Below are 21,423 nucleotides of genomic sequence, written 5' to 3'. Positions count from 1 at the left end.
GGATTCCCAAAGGTTACATGCTCTAAATGGACTCCTGGCAGTCCTGTCAAATTTGCTGACACTCTCCTTATGCAGGGTGAGTCGCTGAGGAGGACAATAACTGACTGACTAACTTTCCCCTTGTGTTATTCAGACCAGTGATCTGCTAGGTCACTCCGATCCTTGACTCTGGGAGCCAGCCTTACCCTGCTCTGCTGTGAGAATCCCCACTCCTGGGCTGTTCTCACATAGCCTCTGGCACGTAAGCTGCTCCTTGGATTGTGCAACTGAATGACACTAGCCAATATCTCTGGTCCCAGACAGAACTCTAGGAACCTCTGTCTTGTAGTGTCCAGTCATGCCCTCTGGACACTGCAAGCTTATATGAGTTTGTCAATTTAACAAAGAAATTGATACGTACCAGGCTTGTTATCCCAAGGGGAGTCTCTGACATGCTTCAAGTAGAACAAACAAATTTATTAACTACAAGGAGACATTTTAAGTGATTAAGTGATAGGCAAAAAGTCAAAGTGGTTACCAAAAGAAAAGAAAATATAAGCATGCAGTCTAAACTCTCAACCCTATTAGACTGGACAACATCTCGATTAAGCAGTTTTTCTCACTCCACTGGATATTGCAGTCCTTAATATACAGGTTTCTTCCTTAAACCTGGGCCAATCTCCTCTGTTGGAGTCTTTTCTTCTCAATGTCTTAGGGTATGTCTACACTACGAAATTAGGTCGAATTTATAGAAGTCAGTTTTTTAGAAATCGGTTTTATATATTCGAGTGTGTGTGTCCCCACAGAAAATGCTCTAAGTGCATTAAGTGCATTAACTCGGCGGAGCGCTTCCACAGTACCGAGGCAAGCGTCGACTTCCGGAGCGTTGCACTGTGGGTAGCTATCCCACAGTTCCCGCAGTCTCCGCTGCCCATTGGAATTCTGGGTTGAGATCCCAATGCCTAATGGGGCTAAAACATTGTCGCGGGTGGTTCTGGGTACATATCGTCAGGCCCCCGTTCCCTCCCTCCCCCCATGAAAGCAAGGGCAGACAATCATTTCGCGCCTTTTTTCCTGAGTTACCTGTGCAGACACCATACCACAGCAAGCATGGAGCCAGCTCAGGTAACCGTCACCCTATGTCTCCTGGGTGCTGGCAGACGCGGTACGGCTTTGCTGCACAGTAGCAGCAACCCATTGCCTTCTGGCAGCAGACGGTGCAATACGATTGCTAGTCGTCCTCGTCGTGTCCGAGGTGCTCCTGGCCACGTCGGCTGGGAGCGCCTGGGCAGACATGGGCGCAGGGACTAAATTTGGAGTGACTTGACCAGGTCATTCTCTTTAGTCCTGCAGTCCTATTGAACCGTCTTATGGTGAGCGGGCAGGCGATACGGACTGCTAGCAGTCGTACTGTACCATCTTCTGCCAGGCAGGCAAGAGATGAGGATTGCTAGCAGTCGTATTGTACCATCTTATGCCAGGCAGGCAAGAGATGAAGATGGCTAGCAGTCGTACTGTACCATCTTCTGCCAAGCAGCCATGAGATGTGGATGGCATGCAGTCCTTCTGCACCGTCTGCTGCCAGCCAAAGATGTAAAAGTTAGATGGAGTGGGTCAGAACAAGAAATAGACCAGATTTGTTTTGTACTCATTTGCCTCCTCCCCTGTCTAGATCACACTGCAGTCACTCACAGAGAAGGTGCAGCGAGGTAAATCTAGCCATGTATCAATCAGAGGCCAGGCTAACCTCCTTGTTCCAATAACAACGATAACTTAGGTGCACCATTTCTTATTGGAACCCTCCGTGCAGTCCTGCCTGAAATACTCCTTGATGTACAGGCACACCCTTTGTTGATTTTAGTTCCCTGAAGCCAACCCTGTAAGCCATGTCGTCAGTCGCCCCTCCCTCCGTCAGAGCAACGGCAGACAATCGTTCCGCGCCTTTTTTCTGTGCGGACACCATACCAAGGCAAGCATGGATGCCGCTGAGCTCATTTTGGCAATTAGGAGCACATTAACCACCACACGCATTATCCAGCAGTATATGCAGCACCAGAACATGGCAACGCGATACCGGGCGAGGAGGCGATGTCAGCGCGGTCCCGTGAGTGATCAGGACATGGACACAGATTTCTCTGAAAGCATGGGCCCTGACAATGCATGCATCATGGTGCTAATGGGGCAGGTTCATGCTGTGGAACGCCGATTCTGGGCTCGGGAAACAAGCACAGACTGGTGGGACCGCATAGTGTTGCGGGTCTGGGACGATCCCCAGTGGCTGCGAAACTTTCGCATGCGTAAGGGCACTTTCATGGAACTTTGTGACTTGCTTTCCCCTGCCCTGAAGCGCATGAATACCAGGATGAGAGCAGCCCTCACAGTTGAGAAGCGAGTGGCGATAGCCCTGTGGAAGCTTGCAACGCCAGACAGCTACCGGTCAGTTGGGAATCAATTTGGAGTGGGCAAATCTACTGTGGGGGCTGCTGTTATGCAAGTAGCTCACGCAATCAAAGATCTGCTGATATCAAGGGTAGTGACCCTGGGAAATGTGCAGGTCATAGTGCACATAGTCATTGCTGCAATGGGATTCCCTAACTGTGGTGGGGCTATAGACGGAACCCATATCCCTATCTTGGCACCGGAGCACCAAGCCGCCGAGTACATAAACCGCAAGGGGTACTTTTCGATAGTGCTGCAAGCTCTGGTGGATCACAAGGGACGTTTCACCAACATCAACGTGGGATGGCCGGGAAAGGTGCATGATGCTCGCATCTTCAGGAACTCTGGTCTGTTTCAAAAGCTGCAGGAAGGGACTTTATTCCCAGACCAGAAAATAACTGTTGGGGATGTTGAAATGCCTATATGTATCCTTGGGGACCCAGCCTACCCCTTAATGCCATGGCTCATGAAGCCGTACACAGGCAGCCTGGACAGTAGTCAGGAGCTGTTCAACTACAGGCTGAGCAAGTGCAGAATGGTGGTAGAATGTGCATTTGGACGTTTAAAGGCGCGCTGGCGCAGTTTACTGACTCGCTTAGACCTCAGTGAAACCAATATTCCCACTGTTATTACTGCTTGCTGTGTGCTCCACAATATCTGTGAGAGTAAGGGGGAGACGTTTATGGCGGGGTGGGAGGCTGAGGCAAATCGCCTAGCTGCTGGTTACGCGCAGCCAGACACCAGGGCGGTTAGAAGAGCACAGGAGGGCGCGGTACGCATCAGAGAAGCTTTGAAAACCAGTTTCATGACTGGCCAGGCTACGCTGTGAAAGTTCTGTTTGTTTCTCCTTGATGAAACCCCCCGCCCCTTGGTTCACTCTACTTCCCTGTAAGCTAACCACCCTCCCCTCCTCCCTTTAATCACCGCTTGCAGGGGCAATAAAGTCATTGCTGCTTCACAGTCATGCATTCGTTATTCATTCATCACACAAATAGGGAGATGACTACCAAGGTATCCCAGGAGGGGTGGTGGAGGAGGGAAGGAAAATGCCACACAGCACTTTAAGCACAGCACTTTAAAAGTTTACAACTTTAAAATTTATTGAATGACAGCCTTCTTTTTTTTGGGCAATCCTCTGTGGTGGAGTGGCTGGTTGGCCGGAGGCCCCCCCACCGCGTTCTTGGGCGTCTGGGTGTGGAGGCTATGGAACTTGGGGAGGAGGGCGGTTGGTTACAGAGGGGCAGCAGTGGCAGTCTGTGCTCCAGCTGCCTTTGCTGCAGCTCAACCATACACTGGAGCATACTGGTTTGGTCCTGCAGCAGCCTCAGCATTGAATCCTGCCTCCTCTCATCACGCTGCCGCCACATTTGAGCTTCAGCCCTGTCTTCAGCCCGCCACTTACTCTCTTCAGCCCGCCACTTACTCTCTTCAGCCCGCCACCTCTCCTCCCGGTCATTTTGTGCTTTCCTGCACTCTGACATTATTTGCCTCCACGCATTCGTCTGTGCTCTGTCAGTGTGGGAGGACAGCATGAGCTCGGAGAACATTTCATCGCGAGTGCGTTTTTTTTTCTTTCTAAGCTTCACTAGCCTCTGGGAAGGAGAAGATCCTGTGATCATTGAAACACATGCAGCTGGTGGAGAAAAAAAAAGGGACAGCGGTATTTAAAAAGACACATTTTATAAAACAGTGGCTACACTCTTTCAGGGTAAACCTTGCTGTTAACATTACATACATAGCACATGTGCTTTCGTTACAAGGTCGCATTTTGCCTCCTCCCACCGCGTGACTACCCCCTCAACCTTCCCCGCTCCCTGTGGCTAACAGCGGGGAACATTTCTGTTTAGCCACAGACAAACAGCCCAGCAGGAATGGGCTCCTCTGAGTGTCCCCTGAAGAAAAGCACTCTATTTCAACCAGGTGACCATGAATTATATCTCACTCTCCTGAGGATAACAGAGAGATAAAGAACAGATTTTGGTTGAATGCCAGCAAACATACACTGCAATGCTTTGTTCTACAGTGATTCCCGAGTACGTGTTACTGGCCTGGAGTGGTAAAGTGTCCTACCATGAAGGACGAAATAAGGCTGCCCTTCCCAGAAACCTTTTGCAAAGGCTTTAGGACTACATCTAGGAGAACCGCAAATGCTAGGGCAAAGTAATCCTTTCACATGCTTGCTTTTAAACCATGTATAGCATTTTAAAAGGTACACTCACCAGAGGTCCCTTCTCCACCTGCTGGGTCCAGGAGGCAGCCTTGGGTGGGTTCGGGGGGTACTGGCTCCAGGTCTAGGGTGAGAAACAGTTCCTGGCTGTCGGGAAAACCGGTTTCTCCGCTTGCTTGCTGTGAGCTATCTACAACCTCCTCCTCATCATCATCTTCTTCGTCCCCAAAACCTGCTTCCGTATTGCCTCCATCTCCATTGAAGGAGTCAAACAACACGGCTGGGGTAGTGGTGGCTGAACCCCCTAAAATGGCATGCAGCTCATCATAGAAGTGGCATGTTTGGGGCTCTGACCCAGAGCGGCTGTTCGCCTCTCTGGTAGGCTTGCCTCAGCTCCTTCAGTTTCACGCGGCACTGCTTCGGGTCCCTGTTATGGCCTCTGTCCTTCATGCCCTGGGAGATTTTCACAAAGGTTTTGGCATTTCGAAAACTGGAACAGAATTCTGATAGCACGGATTCCTCTCCCCAAACAGCGATCAGATCCCGTACCTCCCGTTCGGTCCATGCTGGAGCTCTTTTGCGATTCTGGGACTCCATCATGGTCACCTGTGCTGATGAGCTCTGCATGGTCACCTGCAGCTTGCCACGCTGGCCAAACAGGAAATGAGATTCAAAAGTTTGTGGTTCTTTTCCTGTCTACCTGGCCAGTGCATCTGAGTTGAGAGTGCTGTCCAGAGCGGTCAGAATGGAGCACTCTGGGATAGCTCCCGGAGGCCAATACCATCGAATTGTGTCCACAGTACCCCAAATTCGAGCCGGGAACGTCGATTTAAGCGCTAATCCACTTGTCAGGGGTGGAGTAAGGAAATCGATTTTAAGAGCCCTTTAAGTCGAAATAAAGGGCTTCACTGTGTGAACGGGTGCAGGTTTAAATCGATTTAACGCTGCTAAATTCGACCTAAAGTCCTAGTGTAGACCAGCGCTCAGTCAGTCCATGTGCTTGGGGAGCACAAGTCTAGGCATGTCTGGGGGGCATTGCAGAATCTCTCCAAGCAAGGTTGAGCAATTCCCCTGGTGTGGCCTCATGCAGGTGAGTCATTGCATTGTAGCTCCCTTGCTGGACAACGGCTGTTGATGGTTTGTTTGACACCCGGCCTGGGCATTGGTTACTTTCCTTGCTGTTCCATCTGGCTGATTCCCCAACTTATAGCATGTTTTAGTGACCACCATACAACACAATTCTCATAACTTCATATGCATTAATGACAGGTTTCAGAGTAACAGCCGTGTTAGTCTGTATTCGCAAAAAGAAAAGGAGTACTTGTGGCACCTTAGAGACTAACCAATTTATTTGAGCATAAGCTTTCGTGAGCTACAGCTCACTTCATCCACAGTATGCATCCGATGAAGTGAGCTGTAGCTCACGAAAGCTTATGCTCAAATAAATTGGTTAGTCTAAGGTGCCACAAGTACTCCTTTTCTATATGCATTAATGATACACATAAATGGATAGAGAAATGACTTTCAGCAGATCATAACCTTTCCCCGATACCTTACAAGGCATGCTTTATGGGTAAGATCACGATTATATGAAAATGAGGAATATGGGGGTTACAGTACACTCCCCCCAGGTATAGACTGTCACACTGACATCTCCTGATATGCATGGCTTTTTACTTAGAAGGATAATTGGGCTTTCTAGTGCGCTATGACTGGTTTCACCTAGGTTGGTAGTGGTATAGTTTGCAGTAATGGGCAAGGATACAGACTCCCATGAAGCGTAAGATAGCTTTTGAGTTCTTAAGGGACTGAAGAGCATTGTCACTGTACTGGCTGAACAAATCCATCCCCTCAAAAGGTAGGTTCTCTCTTGTGAGTTGTACCTCCTTGGGAATTCCTGAAACGTAAGTCACTGCGTGGCAAGCTGTCATGTTGTAAATGTAGATTCACAGCTTGCTGTGCAGTCACTTGCCATGTAGATAGGAAGAACTTTGTCAGGGCCTCTGTGCACTTTACAGGTTTCAAATAAAAAAAAGAAGAGGACACCTGAGCCTTTTCAATGACAATAGAGTTTAATCACTGAGCTGGGCAGTTTGTCATTCTTGTTTTGCCTGAACTTGGTTGGCTGAGTCTGACAGTGAAGAATGAAAGAATTCCAGCCCTAGCATCCCAAAATCCAGGTTTACATTGGAAAAAGAGTGGAGTCAGGCAGGTATCAGTAACATTACTTAGTGCTGGGCCCAAAGTACAAAACACTGGCCTTTTAGGGATCTGATTCTCAGAGGGAGTAAGTTGGGTGAAGAGACAATTTGTACCCCATATCTGTTTGGGAAGTATGCTGACTTAGCGGATACACATTGACTGAAGGATTGTAGGGACCTAGACCACTGGGTTATTAACCCTCACAAGTTTTATTTAACAGTAAAATTGCAACCAGTGACCTTTAACCACTGTAAAGCATGTGTTTTACTTTAGGGCTTTACATGGTGGAGCTTGACAATATTTCTTTCATAAAGGTTCATTTTTGAAATTAGTTACATTTTAACTTAATTAAAATAAAGCTCTCTTTGTAATAAATTACATAATTTTTTTCTTTGACTTCCACCATAACCTGAGGAGTAAAGTGTTTTTTGATAAATGCACCTTATTTTCTAAATATGGCTTGACAGAATTGTGCTGCTTGACTGCACAAAAGTGTGAATGGCTCTTATTTCCAACAGTAGTCTGCTACCCAGAGGAAAAGGACATGACCTGTTTTCAAAGCATGCAGGTGGAAGCCAAATAAAAAAAATGAAAATAGCAAGGAATTGTGTGTGTATCATATTAAACAAGTACAAAGAACTGGAATTCCTATTAAAATAGCCATGCATGAAAAATATGAATTTGGAAGCAGTCCAATATTATTTAAATACAGAAGTTAAATTAAACTAAATGAAGTCCCAATAATTTATGACAAACTCAAGTAAAAATCATCATGCCAACATTACCTTAATACAATACGCTATTCAAGATGATTTGACTATACTAGAAGTACAAGGTAACTCTTTGATACCATTAACCCTAAACGACAGACGTTTAAACTGATATTACTCTAATTAACTGGCTACTGCCTCCACCAATAATTCAAGTTTTGCTGAAAGACAGCACCAACACTGTACTCGACTTCAACTTTGCCCTGGTGACATCAAATCATATTACAGCTAAATTAACAGTTGTGAAAATTTTCGGCCTGGTAGACCCCATCATACATAGCCTTTAAATGCCATTTCAGTTCCTATCAAGGCAGGAATCAGCAGACGTAATTTTTAATACAGCTGCAAAACAATAGGACCCATTAATAGCTGAACTTTTGACAGCATATTCATGATGATTTATGAGTTTGTATATAATTTGATTATTCTATTAATTCTACTGATTACTGTTTCAGCTAATACAGTGAAGGTCACTTCCAAAATAAATCTTCATTACATTTCACAGAAAGTAACTGCCTCCAACTAGCTGTTTTCTTTAATTAAACACTAATGTAACAAGAAAGAAAATAGGCTTTAGGGTTGCTGCATCTGTTGCTACAAGAGGAGTATATTGCTTTGATGTAATGCTCCCTGATCCTAATTTTTTAAAAAATAGAAGGGCTCTTCATCTGACATCTTGATTTTCAACATAGAAATATCAAACCAACACTTACATTTACAGATTTATGTAATTTCAAAATGAACTGAAGGTAAACGACTAAGAAAAATGCAACACAAGATTGCAATGTATCCTTCACCACACAGAAAAGCTTTCATTTATAGTATATGGTCTTTTTTATTTTCTAAAATTTGTGTGTAGTGATTACACAAGAAAAGTCCTCGCCCTAACAGTTTTTCCTATAGCAGGGTACACAATTTTTTCCCTCTTCCTTAAAGATGACTACTCCGTGACCATGAGAGGGAAAGCTTTGGAGAAAGATCTAAGACAAACATGCCAAAGCCCAGAATTAACGTATTATCCTCTTTTAATTTATTTTTTACACACAGGGCAAGCTGTGTCCGGGATCTGATGTTATATTCTTCGTTTCCTCAGAGTCCCTGGAACTTCAACATTTCCTGAAGTATAGTATTATATGTTCTAAGAGAACCCTGGAAAATAGGCTATAGCCAACACAAACATAATTCAAACAAGACCATATCTCCATAAATAGATTGTCTCCATCAGAAAACTTTAGTATACAAAAGAAAACTTTAGTATGCTTACAGGACACCTGGACATTTTAAAAAAAATCTGCTCTTTCAGTGAATAATTCTCTCTAGGAAGACCATCACACCATCTGTAACTCTCTCTTTTGTCAAGGGAATTATTGGGAAGGGTAAGGTATTCAAAGATACCAATCACCTACATAGCAAGCAAATGAATGGCAGAGTCAACTATTTGTATTGTTTTTCTGATTTTTGAAGGATTATGTTGGTCTTGCCAGTAAAATTTTAACTAGGTCTTCAAGGATTGTCTCTAAAACTTGGTGTATTAGCATAAGTAGCAAAATGACAATATTTAGATTTAAAGTATAATCTTACATAACCAGCAAGTGTCAAGGTATACTCATCTGGAGGACTGCTAATTTCCAGGAGAGTGTGATGCAGGATCCACTTATCTTCATCCATCTATGTTCCTACTGCAAGTTATCTTCTTGACCTTTCACTCTCCCATGGAATCAACAAGGAGTGGGAAGCCAGAGGTATACAGATGCGACTAGGTGAAAGGGACATCCTGGCCAAGAGCCAGGAGGAAATCCGTGCTGAAGAATAAGATACTGGATGAAGAGTATTAGCCTCTTCACTCATTTTGGTTTGTGGTGGACTTTTTTTCACAGTAGGGACACAGGGCAAGGAAGAAGCTTAATAGATAGCAAAGGGGGAGAGGGGTGCAAGTTGCACGGCGGCGGGGGGGAGAAGGAGGGATGTCTGGGGGACAAAGTAAGCCAGCAAAAAGCAACACTGAGCAAATTACTACATCTATTCCTCCCCAGGATCCTAAGGGTATTATTATAATCTGATTATAATGGTTAAGAAATAACTCCTCCCCTCTATATAAAACCAAGTCTGCTATTTAGGTAAAAATATATGGTATAGTACTGTGCACTTGATTTTAATTGGGAGCAGGTATGGTTAAAACACAAACCTGGGGGTAAGGCAACTGGGTGCTATGTCTGGCTTTGTCACAGACCCCTTTGTGACAACCTCTGTGCGTCAGTTTCCGCAAGTATAAAATGTGCATAATTCCAACATACCTCCCATGGATAAAAATAATGCATTTCATATTTGTGGTTTAAGATCCTCAGATGGCACAATCTACACCAAAGTGCAACATTTCATTAGGATTTACTAGGATTAGTAAAGAATGATGTAAAATTTTTAACATTTCCAAATTTTAATAAAATGACATCAATTTTAACAGCATAAATATGAAACTCTGGCAACAAAACTGAACAGTTTAACTCCGAAACTTGGATGGCCATGAACTATTTAAATTCCATGTAACTTTTGCTTTTAATGATCAAAAATAAAGTTTTCCAGTTCATAGGATTTTGGCATATTCCTTGGCTCCAATCCTGCAATAAATTCCACACAAGTGTAGGATCTTAGGAGCTATCCCAACACCTAACATTTAGTCAGCAGAGTTGTGTAACACAATGAAAACACTTATGATAAGCTCTGTATTTAGCATCATACACTGTTAGTTCACAAGGGTAATTGAATAATATATTAGTAAGATTATTAATGTATAATGTAACTCCTGCAGAACGTGGCTGATAATTCAGAAGACTTAAGGGGGAAAACGATTAGTTGCATCCATTAGTACACAGTGCTGAAAATATAAATCCCAAAAGATAAAAAAAATCAATATGTATAACTATCCTTTAAAATAGTCATTTAATATAAAAGGTGGCATTGCAGTAACAATTTTCTATACTTAAATGTACCTATTAGGAATGCTTCATTACAAACATTTTAGAATATATTTCCCCCCCAAAATTTAAAATAATTTGATATGCCTAATACACACACGTTGCACGTAGGAAATTAACATTGCATCTGTACATTTAACAGTAACAAGTAAGGTGCAAATGTAACACAAACACTGCTAGTTCTACAGTATGCACAAACACTCATTGTGGGGTCATCTCTTTTTCCAAGTGTATGAATCTCAGCACAAATTCTTGGAAGTCAGAGACAAAATTGACAAACTAGCATCACAGTTCACAATATCACTTTGAAATGTATACAAGAGGAGTTGCTATTTTAGTTTCCTAGAGGGATGTCTGAGCAATAATGATAAGGAAGGAGGAGGGGTCCTCCTAGATTAAAAGGAGGGACAGGCCTGGGATATCCACGGGGAAGCAAGCTTCACTGCAAAAAGGAAATAAGGTCTCCCCTTCAGTAAACTGATGCTTAACCCACATGAATTATGAAAACTACCATCAGGGTGCTTTCGTGTAAATCTATCCTAAGGATTGCCCCTACCATAGGCCTAACTCTGTATGTCTTCCTCCTGAACTGTTTATCAGAAGGCACAGAATAAATGTGACATCCTAGGACTAAAACCATCTAAAGGACAGAGAAAGATGTGTGTTTCAGGATCCCTGAAAGTGATAAAACTCAGGCTCAGAAAAATACGATGACAGAAGCTTGTTCCATAGCTCTGAATACTCCACTAGCTCTGCCCCATACCTGTGAGGTATGTCCTGGAGATTGTTCAAATTATGTGTTCTGTTTTACCACAGCTGCTGTTTAGGCATATAGTAAGTCTCTCTGAAAGCTGGGGTCCAGACCATTTGGAAGCTTTGCATGTTAAATAGAGGACCCTGGTCTCAGTATGTGGCCCATGGAGAAAGTGAAGAAGTTGTGCAATATACCCTTGCTGCTCTGTCTTGCTTAGCAGACAGGCACTGCACATTATACTGGCTTTAATTTCCAAGTGGCCTTTATGGTTAATCTCCAGGTAGAATGTGTTTGAAATAGTCTCTGCAAAAGCAGAAGAGAAAGATTTCTTAATTTTCCTCACTGTTTTACAATAGAATTTATGAGGAATTCACTCAGGTACTGAAGACAATAGAGTTTTCAGACAAACATGGGACACTTAAGTTACAAAGGATTCTGAAAACTTATGGTAAAAACCTACTTGGAGTAAGTCACAAAAATTGCAAGTATTCTGTCATTTGTGTAAGTATAAAGGGATACTAATAATCTAGGCTTTACTTCAAACCAGAAATTTATTTGCATCCATAAATTGCACAGTAAATCAAAACTTGGTGCAGAGGTGACTAAATATGACAGACTCTGCAGCAGCATGAAAGGTCTTTTGAGCACATCTCAAACACCCCAGAGAAAGAATTTTGGAACTGGGCTAAAATCAGTTGTTTAGAGAACACACTGGATTTCTTGGCTGTAGAACTGTCTATCAGCCCCCAATATGAAAACTACTCAGTCTTAAAATAACTTAGGAATAAGAACTGAATTTATCCTATAATAAGGAATGGCATAAAACAGCTCTTTAGCCATTTGGGGGTCTGGACTGCCACTTTACACACCTACATTTAAAAATTCTCCAGAGGACTCCACAGTGCGAAGCACAGGGTGACTAACTCGGATTAGAAGTACACAGCACATTTGGCTGAGTTTTGGGAAAAGACCAGAAACAAATTAGAGAATGATTATTTTAGATATTAATATCTATAACATGTAACATTTTGTAACTGGAGGAAAATTAAGCAGAGTTTCAAAGCAAAAGTTGCTTAAAATAAGCTTGCTAATGGGAAAAAAGATATCCTTCCAATGCCCAAATATAATACATTACGTTCTGTATCAAAATGGATATTGGCTCTTAGATCTCTTCGAATCAGCATCTCTATCTTTAAAATGGTACAACCCTGAAAAATGTCATGACAAAGTAGATCTTTCCCAAACAATGCAAAGCCAAATGCAACAAGAAATGCATTTATTCTTGGTTTTCCTTTGCCTCTTCTGCTCATCTTGATATACCTTTCCCAAGCTCCTCCATATTCTGCTTCAGGATAATATTGTCAATAGTTAGAAAGGTGACAAATTTACTTTAGTTGCACAAATTCTTCTCTAACAGAAAATTCTATTTGGATCAAATGTAGTACTTTTGTAAGCAGATGTAACTAGTAAACTCAACAAGGTTACCCTTGCGACCCAGGGAGTCCTTCAATGCCAACTGACAGAGGGTGCACCATATCATAACTCAGGCATTGCCCCAATACACTTGTCATAATCTGTATCTAAAAGGTGTCTTGTAAGGTATCATATGCAAACCAGTAAAAAGCTGGTCATTAACATTATTGTGTAATGTATGTATGGGCAGTGTATAAAGAATTATAGATGTGTGCCAGAAATATGTTCTAAAAAGGTGTTTTGCAAGCAATGCATGAGCCCAGCCTGTCCTAGACAAAGGAATGTTGTTTCACCTGTGTCTTCAACATAAACTGAGCCAGGTAATACCTCAGAGGACAATGAAAAGCACTTCTACATACAAGGCACACAAAGTTATAAATAAGCATGGCAGAAGACTGCTTAATGATCACAATAGGGGATGGAGCCTGCATCCCTCGGAAGCCTTCCTGGATCTTGAAACAGAGACAATAGACTTTGGAAAACAGAAGCAGAAAGAGCAAGTCATTTTGGCATCCACCAACTGGGGGACAAACAGGGAGCAGTGCCCTTTGAGCTCATGAAAACCAAGAGCAGCTAGAACTGACTACAGGTGAGAAGATGTAACCCAAAGATGGTAACTTGCTGAAGTTACGTTTTAGTCACTAGAAAGCATGTTTTGTTTTACTTGTAACAATGTGTCTTCTGTTCTGTCACTTAAATATCTGTTAATAATAATAATAAAATCAATTTTTTCAGCGAACAATTCTCTCTGTGAAGACCACCACACCACTAAGCTTATTCCTGTTTTAGTATAAAACCATGCTGTGTATTAAACTGAAGGATGAAGTCCTCAACTAAAACAACAGGCTGGTGCGTACTCTGTCTCTTTGGAGGCAGTGAACTTAATTTCTGAGAGTATCCTATGAGAGGAACTGCATGCTGCGTGAGAGACTGTTTTGGAGACTCGGAACTGGAAAGGGTGTTGGTGTCACTCTTCAAAGAGTAACTTGGCTGGTGGAAGCCAAGATGAGGCCTCTGCGCTGTGAGCAGGCTGATGGTATCAGGGCTCTGAGCCAAAGCAGCACAGCACAGAAGCACCCAGGATTGCAGGGCAGACAGTGACAAAACCCCAAAGCATCATACCTTCTTCCAACAGGGATGCATTTGGCCCACTCTCTGTAGCTTGTGCGTTTGTCTGGACACATTATTCTAACTCTTGAGGTTTAATAAACCCTGGAACAAGGAATGAATGCAATGCTGGTTTAAACAAGGTTAGCCTCAAGAGGAGGTGAATATTATCTTCCATTTTCCTTTATCCTTTGAAGTCAGGAGAAACAAATATGGAGTAAAGAAAAGTATTCTGTAAAGCATTTTAAAACAGAGTGGCAAAAATATGGATGCATTCTCCCCACTTTGTCCTTAAAAGAGAATCAATGTAACAAAAAATAGGTTGCATTTTTATTAAGTTACAAGGACTAAAACAATGATATACACTATTTTCACTATGACAAACATGGAAGAGGTAAAACTGTGTTTAAATTAGAAATTAAAAAGAGGGGAAATATGGAGGTCTGTATTCCTCTCTAACTACATGCCCCATTTTCATTATGGGCTATATTAACATATTAAAGATGAAAATAAACACCTTCAAAAGTAAGATTTTCGGGAAAAATCAGAAAACATGAAGGTAAAAGTGGGAGACACTTGGAGCCCCTGACAGCACTTTACTAAACCCAGCTCCAAGAACCCCTACAACTGACTCTGATAAAACCACTACAGTAGTTGATAGCACTATTAATGACTACTAACATAACAGCTTTATCTCATGTCCATCTAGCCTCCCAATAGAGTTTAACATATTGACACACTGTATAGAAATAACTATTGTCCTTGTCAGGAACCACCTAACACTCATGATGCAGATGCTCAACTAACAGAAGCAGCCAGAGAGAGAAGGCGGCTTCACCGATTCTATCCTCCCTCCTGCCACCCTCCCTCCTCAATTGCGTGCGAGAGGGATCAGTCGTCATCCAACAATCCCTTCTAATCCCAGTGGGAAGGAAAAGGAGACACACAGAGCCCCTGGCATGGTGGAGAGAACAGGGACCCTAGTTCAGGGGAGGAGGAGGGAAAGAAGAATAAACAAGAAGGCCCTCGCATGAGGGAAGTAGTGTGGAGTTGCAGGGAGTCCCTGAACAAGAGGGGGACAGAAGGGATGCAAGGAGCTCCTGATGGATGCAATGAACTCAGCCTACAGAAGCAAAGTGTGCAACCTAGTATATTTTTATCATGTTTAATTGAATATTTCAACATTTGGTAGTAATCACAAGATTAACTTCTATGCACAGATAGATTGATGTTGACCTCATAATGGAGAATCCTTTTCCAGGATTTGACCCTTAGGCCTCAAACCTGCAAGCAGTTCTGCCCTCAAAAGGAGCTTGCATGAGTGTCCCCTTGTGGACAAGCTCTTAGTCTTTGCTAATACTATTTTAGAGCCCTATTAATCACTCCAATGGAAATGGGAGTTTTGCAATGGTACTGAATAGGGTCCTTGAAGAGGTGCTGACAAGATAAAAGTAATATTTTAAAAACAAGATAGCACTGTTAATACAAGACAGCCTTAATTATTAAATAAATTGTACTTTTTGCATTTCAGGTTCATTATTTGTATTCAGAGTGGTGAAACTATAACTATTACTATTGTCTGTTTCACTCTGCGTGTCATGCAGTAGAAATGCTATTGGTGTTTCCCATACTGTAGGGAAATATTTAAATCCTCTCTCAGTGCAATAAACTGCTTGCTTTTATTGAAAACATTTCTATTGGGTTACTAAATCTATACACTTTTAGCCTAAACCCCTTGACAACATCCTTATAACCACCCAAAGCAGGATTCCATACTGTATATTCTAGTATGCTGAAGAACACCAAGTATTCAGCCAGTGAAGTAGTTAGTAATTACTTAAATAGCATCAGTGCTTTCAAGTAACTTATTTAAACAGACATACAAATAGCACAGTTTGTGAAGAGAGTTCACTTCTAAGAGGGATACTATTATTCACAAAGGTCTTCATATACTGTACTTAGGATGTATGTTTCAACATAAAGGTTATTTCCAAATTAAAAGTTCTCCTCCTGTCCAAACCTGAGAAATAATGTGGGCAAGGACACAAAAAAGCATTTCATAGCTTTATTAACGACCATGCTCACCGATCTGTGAATAACCTGAAAAAAACGGGGATTATTGAGTTACTTTACCAATCTATCCATCCATCAAAAGAGAACAGGCCTCAAAATGATGGATTATCTCACCTCACTAATGTTTATTCCAAGGAAGACTCTCTCCTCAAGGGAAAAACAAACAGATCATACAAACAATCATGCTAACTACACTTACCCATTTTGCATCCCTATGCCAATATGAACTGTAACTAAAGAAAAATATGTCTTTTTTTTAAATTGCTATGTCGAGAGCCCCATTATTTAAATTAAATGCAAGTAAAAAGTTCAGAAAAGGGGAGCAAGATAAGTATTGTTCAGATTTAGAACTTAAAGAAAATGTGCCTAAGAATTGACTTGATTCATATTTACAGTACTTCCAAGATGAATTTTCAGGTAAAAAAAAATGAAGTTCTCTCAAAAATTGATACAAATCTATACAAATATGCAAATTAAACATTTTAAAATTTAGGACTCAACTCAGATCATAGATATGGATAACATATCCCATTATCTGATAAAATCAGCTGTCCTGTTTTCACAGATATACTCCATAGCTAATTTCACAAAGCTCAATGCTATCTTCCCACGTATCTGACACCATGTTAAGTTAACATGTCTTAATTTTCCATATTTTATTAACATGCCAACTTTTATGCTTGCAAAATTTACACAAAAACTATGCAAGTTGCTCAAATCTGGAGTCAAGGCAGTTATTCTATTCCTTTACAGCTACAAATTTAAAAAAAAAAAAAGACAACATCAAATTCGTTGCAAGTCTTGGGACGAATCCAAAAGTTCTCGGACAAAATCAATCATAAGCATTGTTCTAATCTACAGACCTTGGGAAAAATATAGGCTTTCCAGAAGACATGACACCAACACTATTGGACTCATCCTGGAAGGCTTGAACAAGTCACATGGATGTCTCAAATGCAAGAGCACAACTTCTCTTATCAATCTCTGAACCTTTGGTTTCTTACAAGAAGTTTCTAGATCCATCCTACAAAACCATATATAGTCCATATAACCATATAACCATATAACCATATAACCATATATAGTCTATACCCTAGACTAGATTCTCAGGCTGCATATAGATTTTGGCAATGCATCTTAATCAGAACTTCTCCCTCATCACAAGAGAAACAGCTACTATCATTATTTTCATGATCGGACTCTAATTTTAGTTAAGAGATCCAGGAGAAAATACAGGTGGTCCCTAGGAATCCTAATGACAAACTGAGATCAGAGCCAGAATGAAAAACAGATGGGTGAAGATGAACCCAGATAAGATTAAGTTGATGTTGGTAGAAATAAGATAGCACTTCAAAGAACTCTCCTCCTCCACAGTAACTTCAGCCAGTGTAATCTATCCGCAGATCTACCTTAATCCACAGCCTTGGGGAGCTCTACACTCCACTCTGAAATGCAAATAGCCTTAATGGCAAAAAAACACTCACTACTGTCAGGGGCTGGGCCAGAAAATTGCACCCAAATCCCACTGGTCTCAGGATCTGGCCATAATGATCCATTTATTCTTAACATTTAGGCTTAACCATCACCACTTTCTACAAGCCATTACCCTCTGATCCCACTGAGGGTTACCAAAAGGAACTACATCATTTGCTCAAGAAACTCCCTGAAAAAGCACAAGATCAAATCCGCACAGACACACCCCTAGAACCTCGACCTGGGATATTCTATCTACTACCCAAGATCCATAAACCTGGAAATCCTGGGCGCCCCATCATCTCAGGCATTGGCACCCTGACAGCAGGATTGTCTGGCTTTGTAGACTCCCTCCTCAGGCCCTACGCTACCAGCACTCCCAGCTACCTTCGAGACACCACTGACTTCCTGAGGAAACTACAATCCATCGGTGATCTTCCTGATAACACCATCCTGGCCACTATGGGATGTAGAAGCCCTCTACACCAACATTCCACACAAAGATGGACTACAAGCCGTCAAGAACACTATCCCCGATAATGTCACGGCTAACCTGGTGGCTGAACTTTGTGACTTTGTCCTTACCCATAACTATTTTACATTTGGGGACAATGTATACCTTCAAATCAGCGGCACTGCTATGGGTACCCGCATGATCCCACAGTATGCCAACATATTTATGGCTGACTTAGAACGCTTCCTCAGCTCTTGTCCCCTAATGCCCCTACTCTACTTGCGCTATATTGATGACATCTTCATCATCTGGACCCATGGAAAAGAAGCCCTTGAGGAATTCCACCATGATTTCAACAATTTCCATCCCACCATCAACCTCAGCCTGGTCCAGTTCACACAAGAGATCCACTTCCTGCACACTACAGTGCTAATAAGCAATGGTCACATAACCACCACCCTATACCGGAAACCTACTGACCGCTATTCCTACCTACATGCCTCCAGCTTTCACCCTGACCACCCACACGATCCATTGTCTACAGCCAAGCTCTGCGATACAACCGCATTTGCTCCAACCCCTCAGACAGAGACAAACGCCTACAAGATCTCTATCAAGCATTCTTACAACTACAATACCCACCTCCGGAAGTGAAGAAACAGATTGATAGAGCCAGAAGAGTTCCCAGAAGTCACCTACTACAGGACAGGCCTAACAAAGAAAATAACAGAACGCCACTAGCCGTCACCTTCAGCCCCCAACTAAAACCCCTCCAACGCATTATTAAGGATCTACAACCTATCCTGAAGGATGACCCAACACTCACAAATCTTGGGAGACAGGCCAGTCCTTGCTTACAGACAGCCCCCCAACCTGAAGCAAATACTCACCAGCAACCACATACCACACAACAGAACCACTAACCCAGGAACCTATCCTTGCAACAAAGCCCGTTGCCAACTGCGTCCACGTATCTATTCAGGGGACACCATCACAGGGCCTAATAACATCAGCCACACTATCAGAGGCTCGTTCACCTGCACATCTACCAATGTGATATATGCCATCATGTGCCAGCAATGCCCCTCTGCCATGCACACTGGGCAAACTGGACAGTCTCTACATAAAAGAATAAATGGACACAAATCAGATGTCAAGAATTATAAACATTCATAAACCAGTCGGCGAACACTTCAATCTCTCTGGACGCGCGATTACAGACATGAAAGTTGCGATATTACAACAGAAAAACTTCAAAACCAGACTCCAGCAAGAGACTGTTGAATTGGAATTCATTTGCAAATTGGATACAATTAACTTAGGCTTGAATAGAGACTGGGAGTGGCTAAGTCATTATGCAAGGTAACCTGTTTCCCCTTGTTTTTTCCTCCCCCCCCTTCCTCAGACATTCTTGTTAAACCCTGGATTTGTGCTGGAAATGGCCCACCTTGATTATCATACACATTGTAAGGAGAGTGATCACTTTAGATAAGCTATTACCAACAGGAGAGTGGGGTGGGAGGAGAGAAAACCTTTTGTAGTGGTAAACACCCATTTTTTCATGGTTTGTATGTATAAAAGCATCTTCTGTATTTTCCACAGTATGCATCCGATGAAGTGAGCTGTAGCTCACGAAAGCTTATGCTCAAATAAATTGGTTAGTCTCTAAGGTGCCACAAGTACTCCTTTTCTTTTTATCAGTTCTCTATATCTACAAAATGAAGTCTTATGTCTTGAAACAGTATTCGTTATTTCAAAATGCAAGAGCCCACTTGCTTATCAACACAGCTCATGGGGAACAAATCACTCTAAATTACTGCTTTTTGTACATGTTCCCCATTGAAAATAGGGGTCTTCCTCAATTTTAAAAGCCCTGCACGGAATTCCTCCAGGCTACCTGAAAAAGTCTCTCTCTCCACAACCTCCCATGACAGCTTTGTTCCAAATAGGTCAACCAACAGAGAGTCACAAAACCTTAACAGGAAACAGAGACTGTAGAAGTCACCACCAGAAGTAATAAAAAATCATCAATAGACTCCACTGCATTCAGACGGAATGCAAAACATACCTCTTGCCTAAGCTTTCTAGCAATGGTACTTTTTGCACTCCAACAATCTCACTCTTCTATTTTCAATAATAATTTAAAAGCTCAACCTGGCTTTTGTGGTCAGGAAAAGTGTCACCATTTTTTCCTCTTGGAAGGTGCTCAGATACTTTGGTAATGGGTGCTAATATATGAACGTAACAGGCATAGAAGTACACAATATTTTAATAAAGTTAGCATGAAACAATACAATGCTATTCCTACATTGGGTGTTTCTCTAGGTAATTTTCCTCATTATCTTGTAAGTATTGTAAACTCACTCACTTCCATCCTGTAAGTATAGAATAGAAGCTTTCCGTGAAAGAACACATTTCAGAGTTGCTCGCTTTTATATCAGTTATAGTCAAGGGTGCTGGAACAATTTGTATTGTGGGAGTACTCAGAGCCATTGAACCAAACTGTAAACCCTGTATATGATGGAAACTACTTCAAGCAGGGGTTATAGACGATTATTTCTGAAAAATTTGGGGTTAAAGGGAGGCAGACAAGCTAGAATAGAAGTCTTGAGCAAATTGTTGCTCTGAGCCAAATCTCATGTCTTTCAAAAATGTCTGAAATAGAAAACAGTAAATTACTGGGGAACATGAAAGGCCAAAGTAAGTAAAAATGACTCATCAGGACATTCTTCTAAAAACCTAGGAATCAATGCATACCTCACTCCTCTCTTTATAATATAGTTAGATGTGCTTTCCAATCCTTGTCTTCTCAAAATAAAGTGTCCATCTCTATCAAATCAATTTAAGCCTCCTTCCTTCTATTGCTGCCTTCGCAGTTTAATATTTCAACAACTGTATGTAAAGAAATTCTGCCTGATTCAATTGCAAACTAGCCCCTCACCTCTAAATCATGTTCTCTGGTTCATAAATGAGCTACTACACCAAACGGCTAATTAACATACATTCTGGATTTTAAGATGACCATGAAAATCTCCCATAACCAAGTTACTGTATTGGCCAAGTCAAGCTTTCTTGCAAGTTAAACCTCCCAACCCAGGAAACATTTTGGTTGTCCTTTAATGGTTTCCCTACAATGCAAAGATCAAAATTATACTAAATATTCTGAACGCTCAATCACTAGTGCCTTATATAGTGTAGTGCAAGAATAATTTGTGCTGCATGTTGATTGCAATCTTGGCACTCTCTCTCTGTTTCCCAGAAGATGCTGAAGTGCTGCATTACTTTACGTATTGTATTTCCAAGGTAGCTGAGTTACAAGTAGGCAAAAGCATGCTGGTGCTGTCTTGCTAATAGAGAAGTTTTCCATATCAATTCCCTATTCTTATTGCACATACTTCACATTCAACTGGTTAAGAATATAAACAGAACTCCATTCTAGAGGTGTGAGAGGCTTTTCTTCAAGGTATGGGATATCTTTTTTTTTTGTTCAAGCATAATTCCAGATACTGTCTCAGAAGACAGGAAGAATGATTTTGGTCTCATATCAACATGTTAAAAAC

At 41.9% G+C, this 21,423-nt stretch overlaps 1 protein-coding gene across 4 annotated transcripts in view; it reads right to left on the bottom strand.

Annotated features, from left to right (window-relative positions):
• CHM (CHM Rab escort protein) overlaps positions 1-21,423 on the bottom strand; it is a 147,495-nt gene that overhangs the window by 53,713 nt on the left and 72,359 nt on the right. The window lies entirely within an intron of this gene.

Source organism: Lepidochelys kempii, chromosome 9 (genome assembly GCF_965140265.1).
Source record: "Lepidochelys kempii isolate rLepKem1 chromosome 9, rLepKem1.hap2, whole genome shotgun sequence".
Taxonomy (NCBI): Eukaryota; Metazoa; Chordata; order Testudines; family Cheloniidae; genus Lepidochelys; species Lepidochelys kempii.
This window is presented reverse-complemented; position numbering and strand designations above follow the sequence as displayed.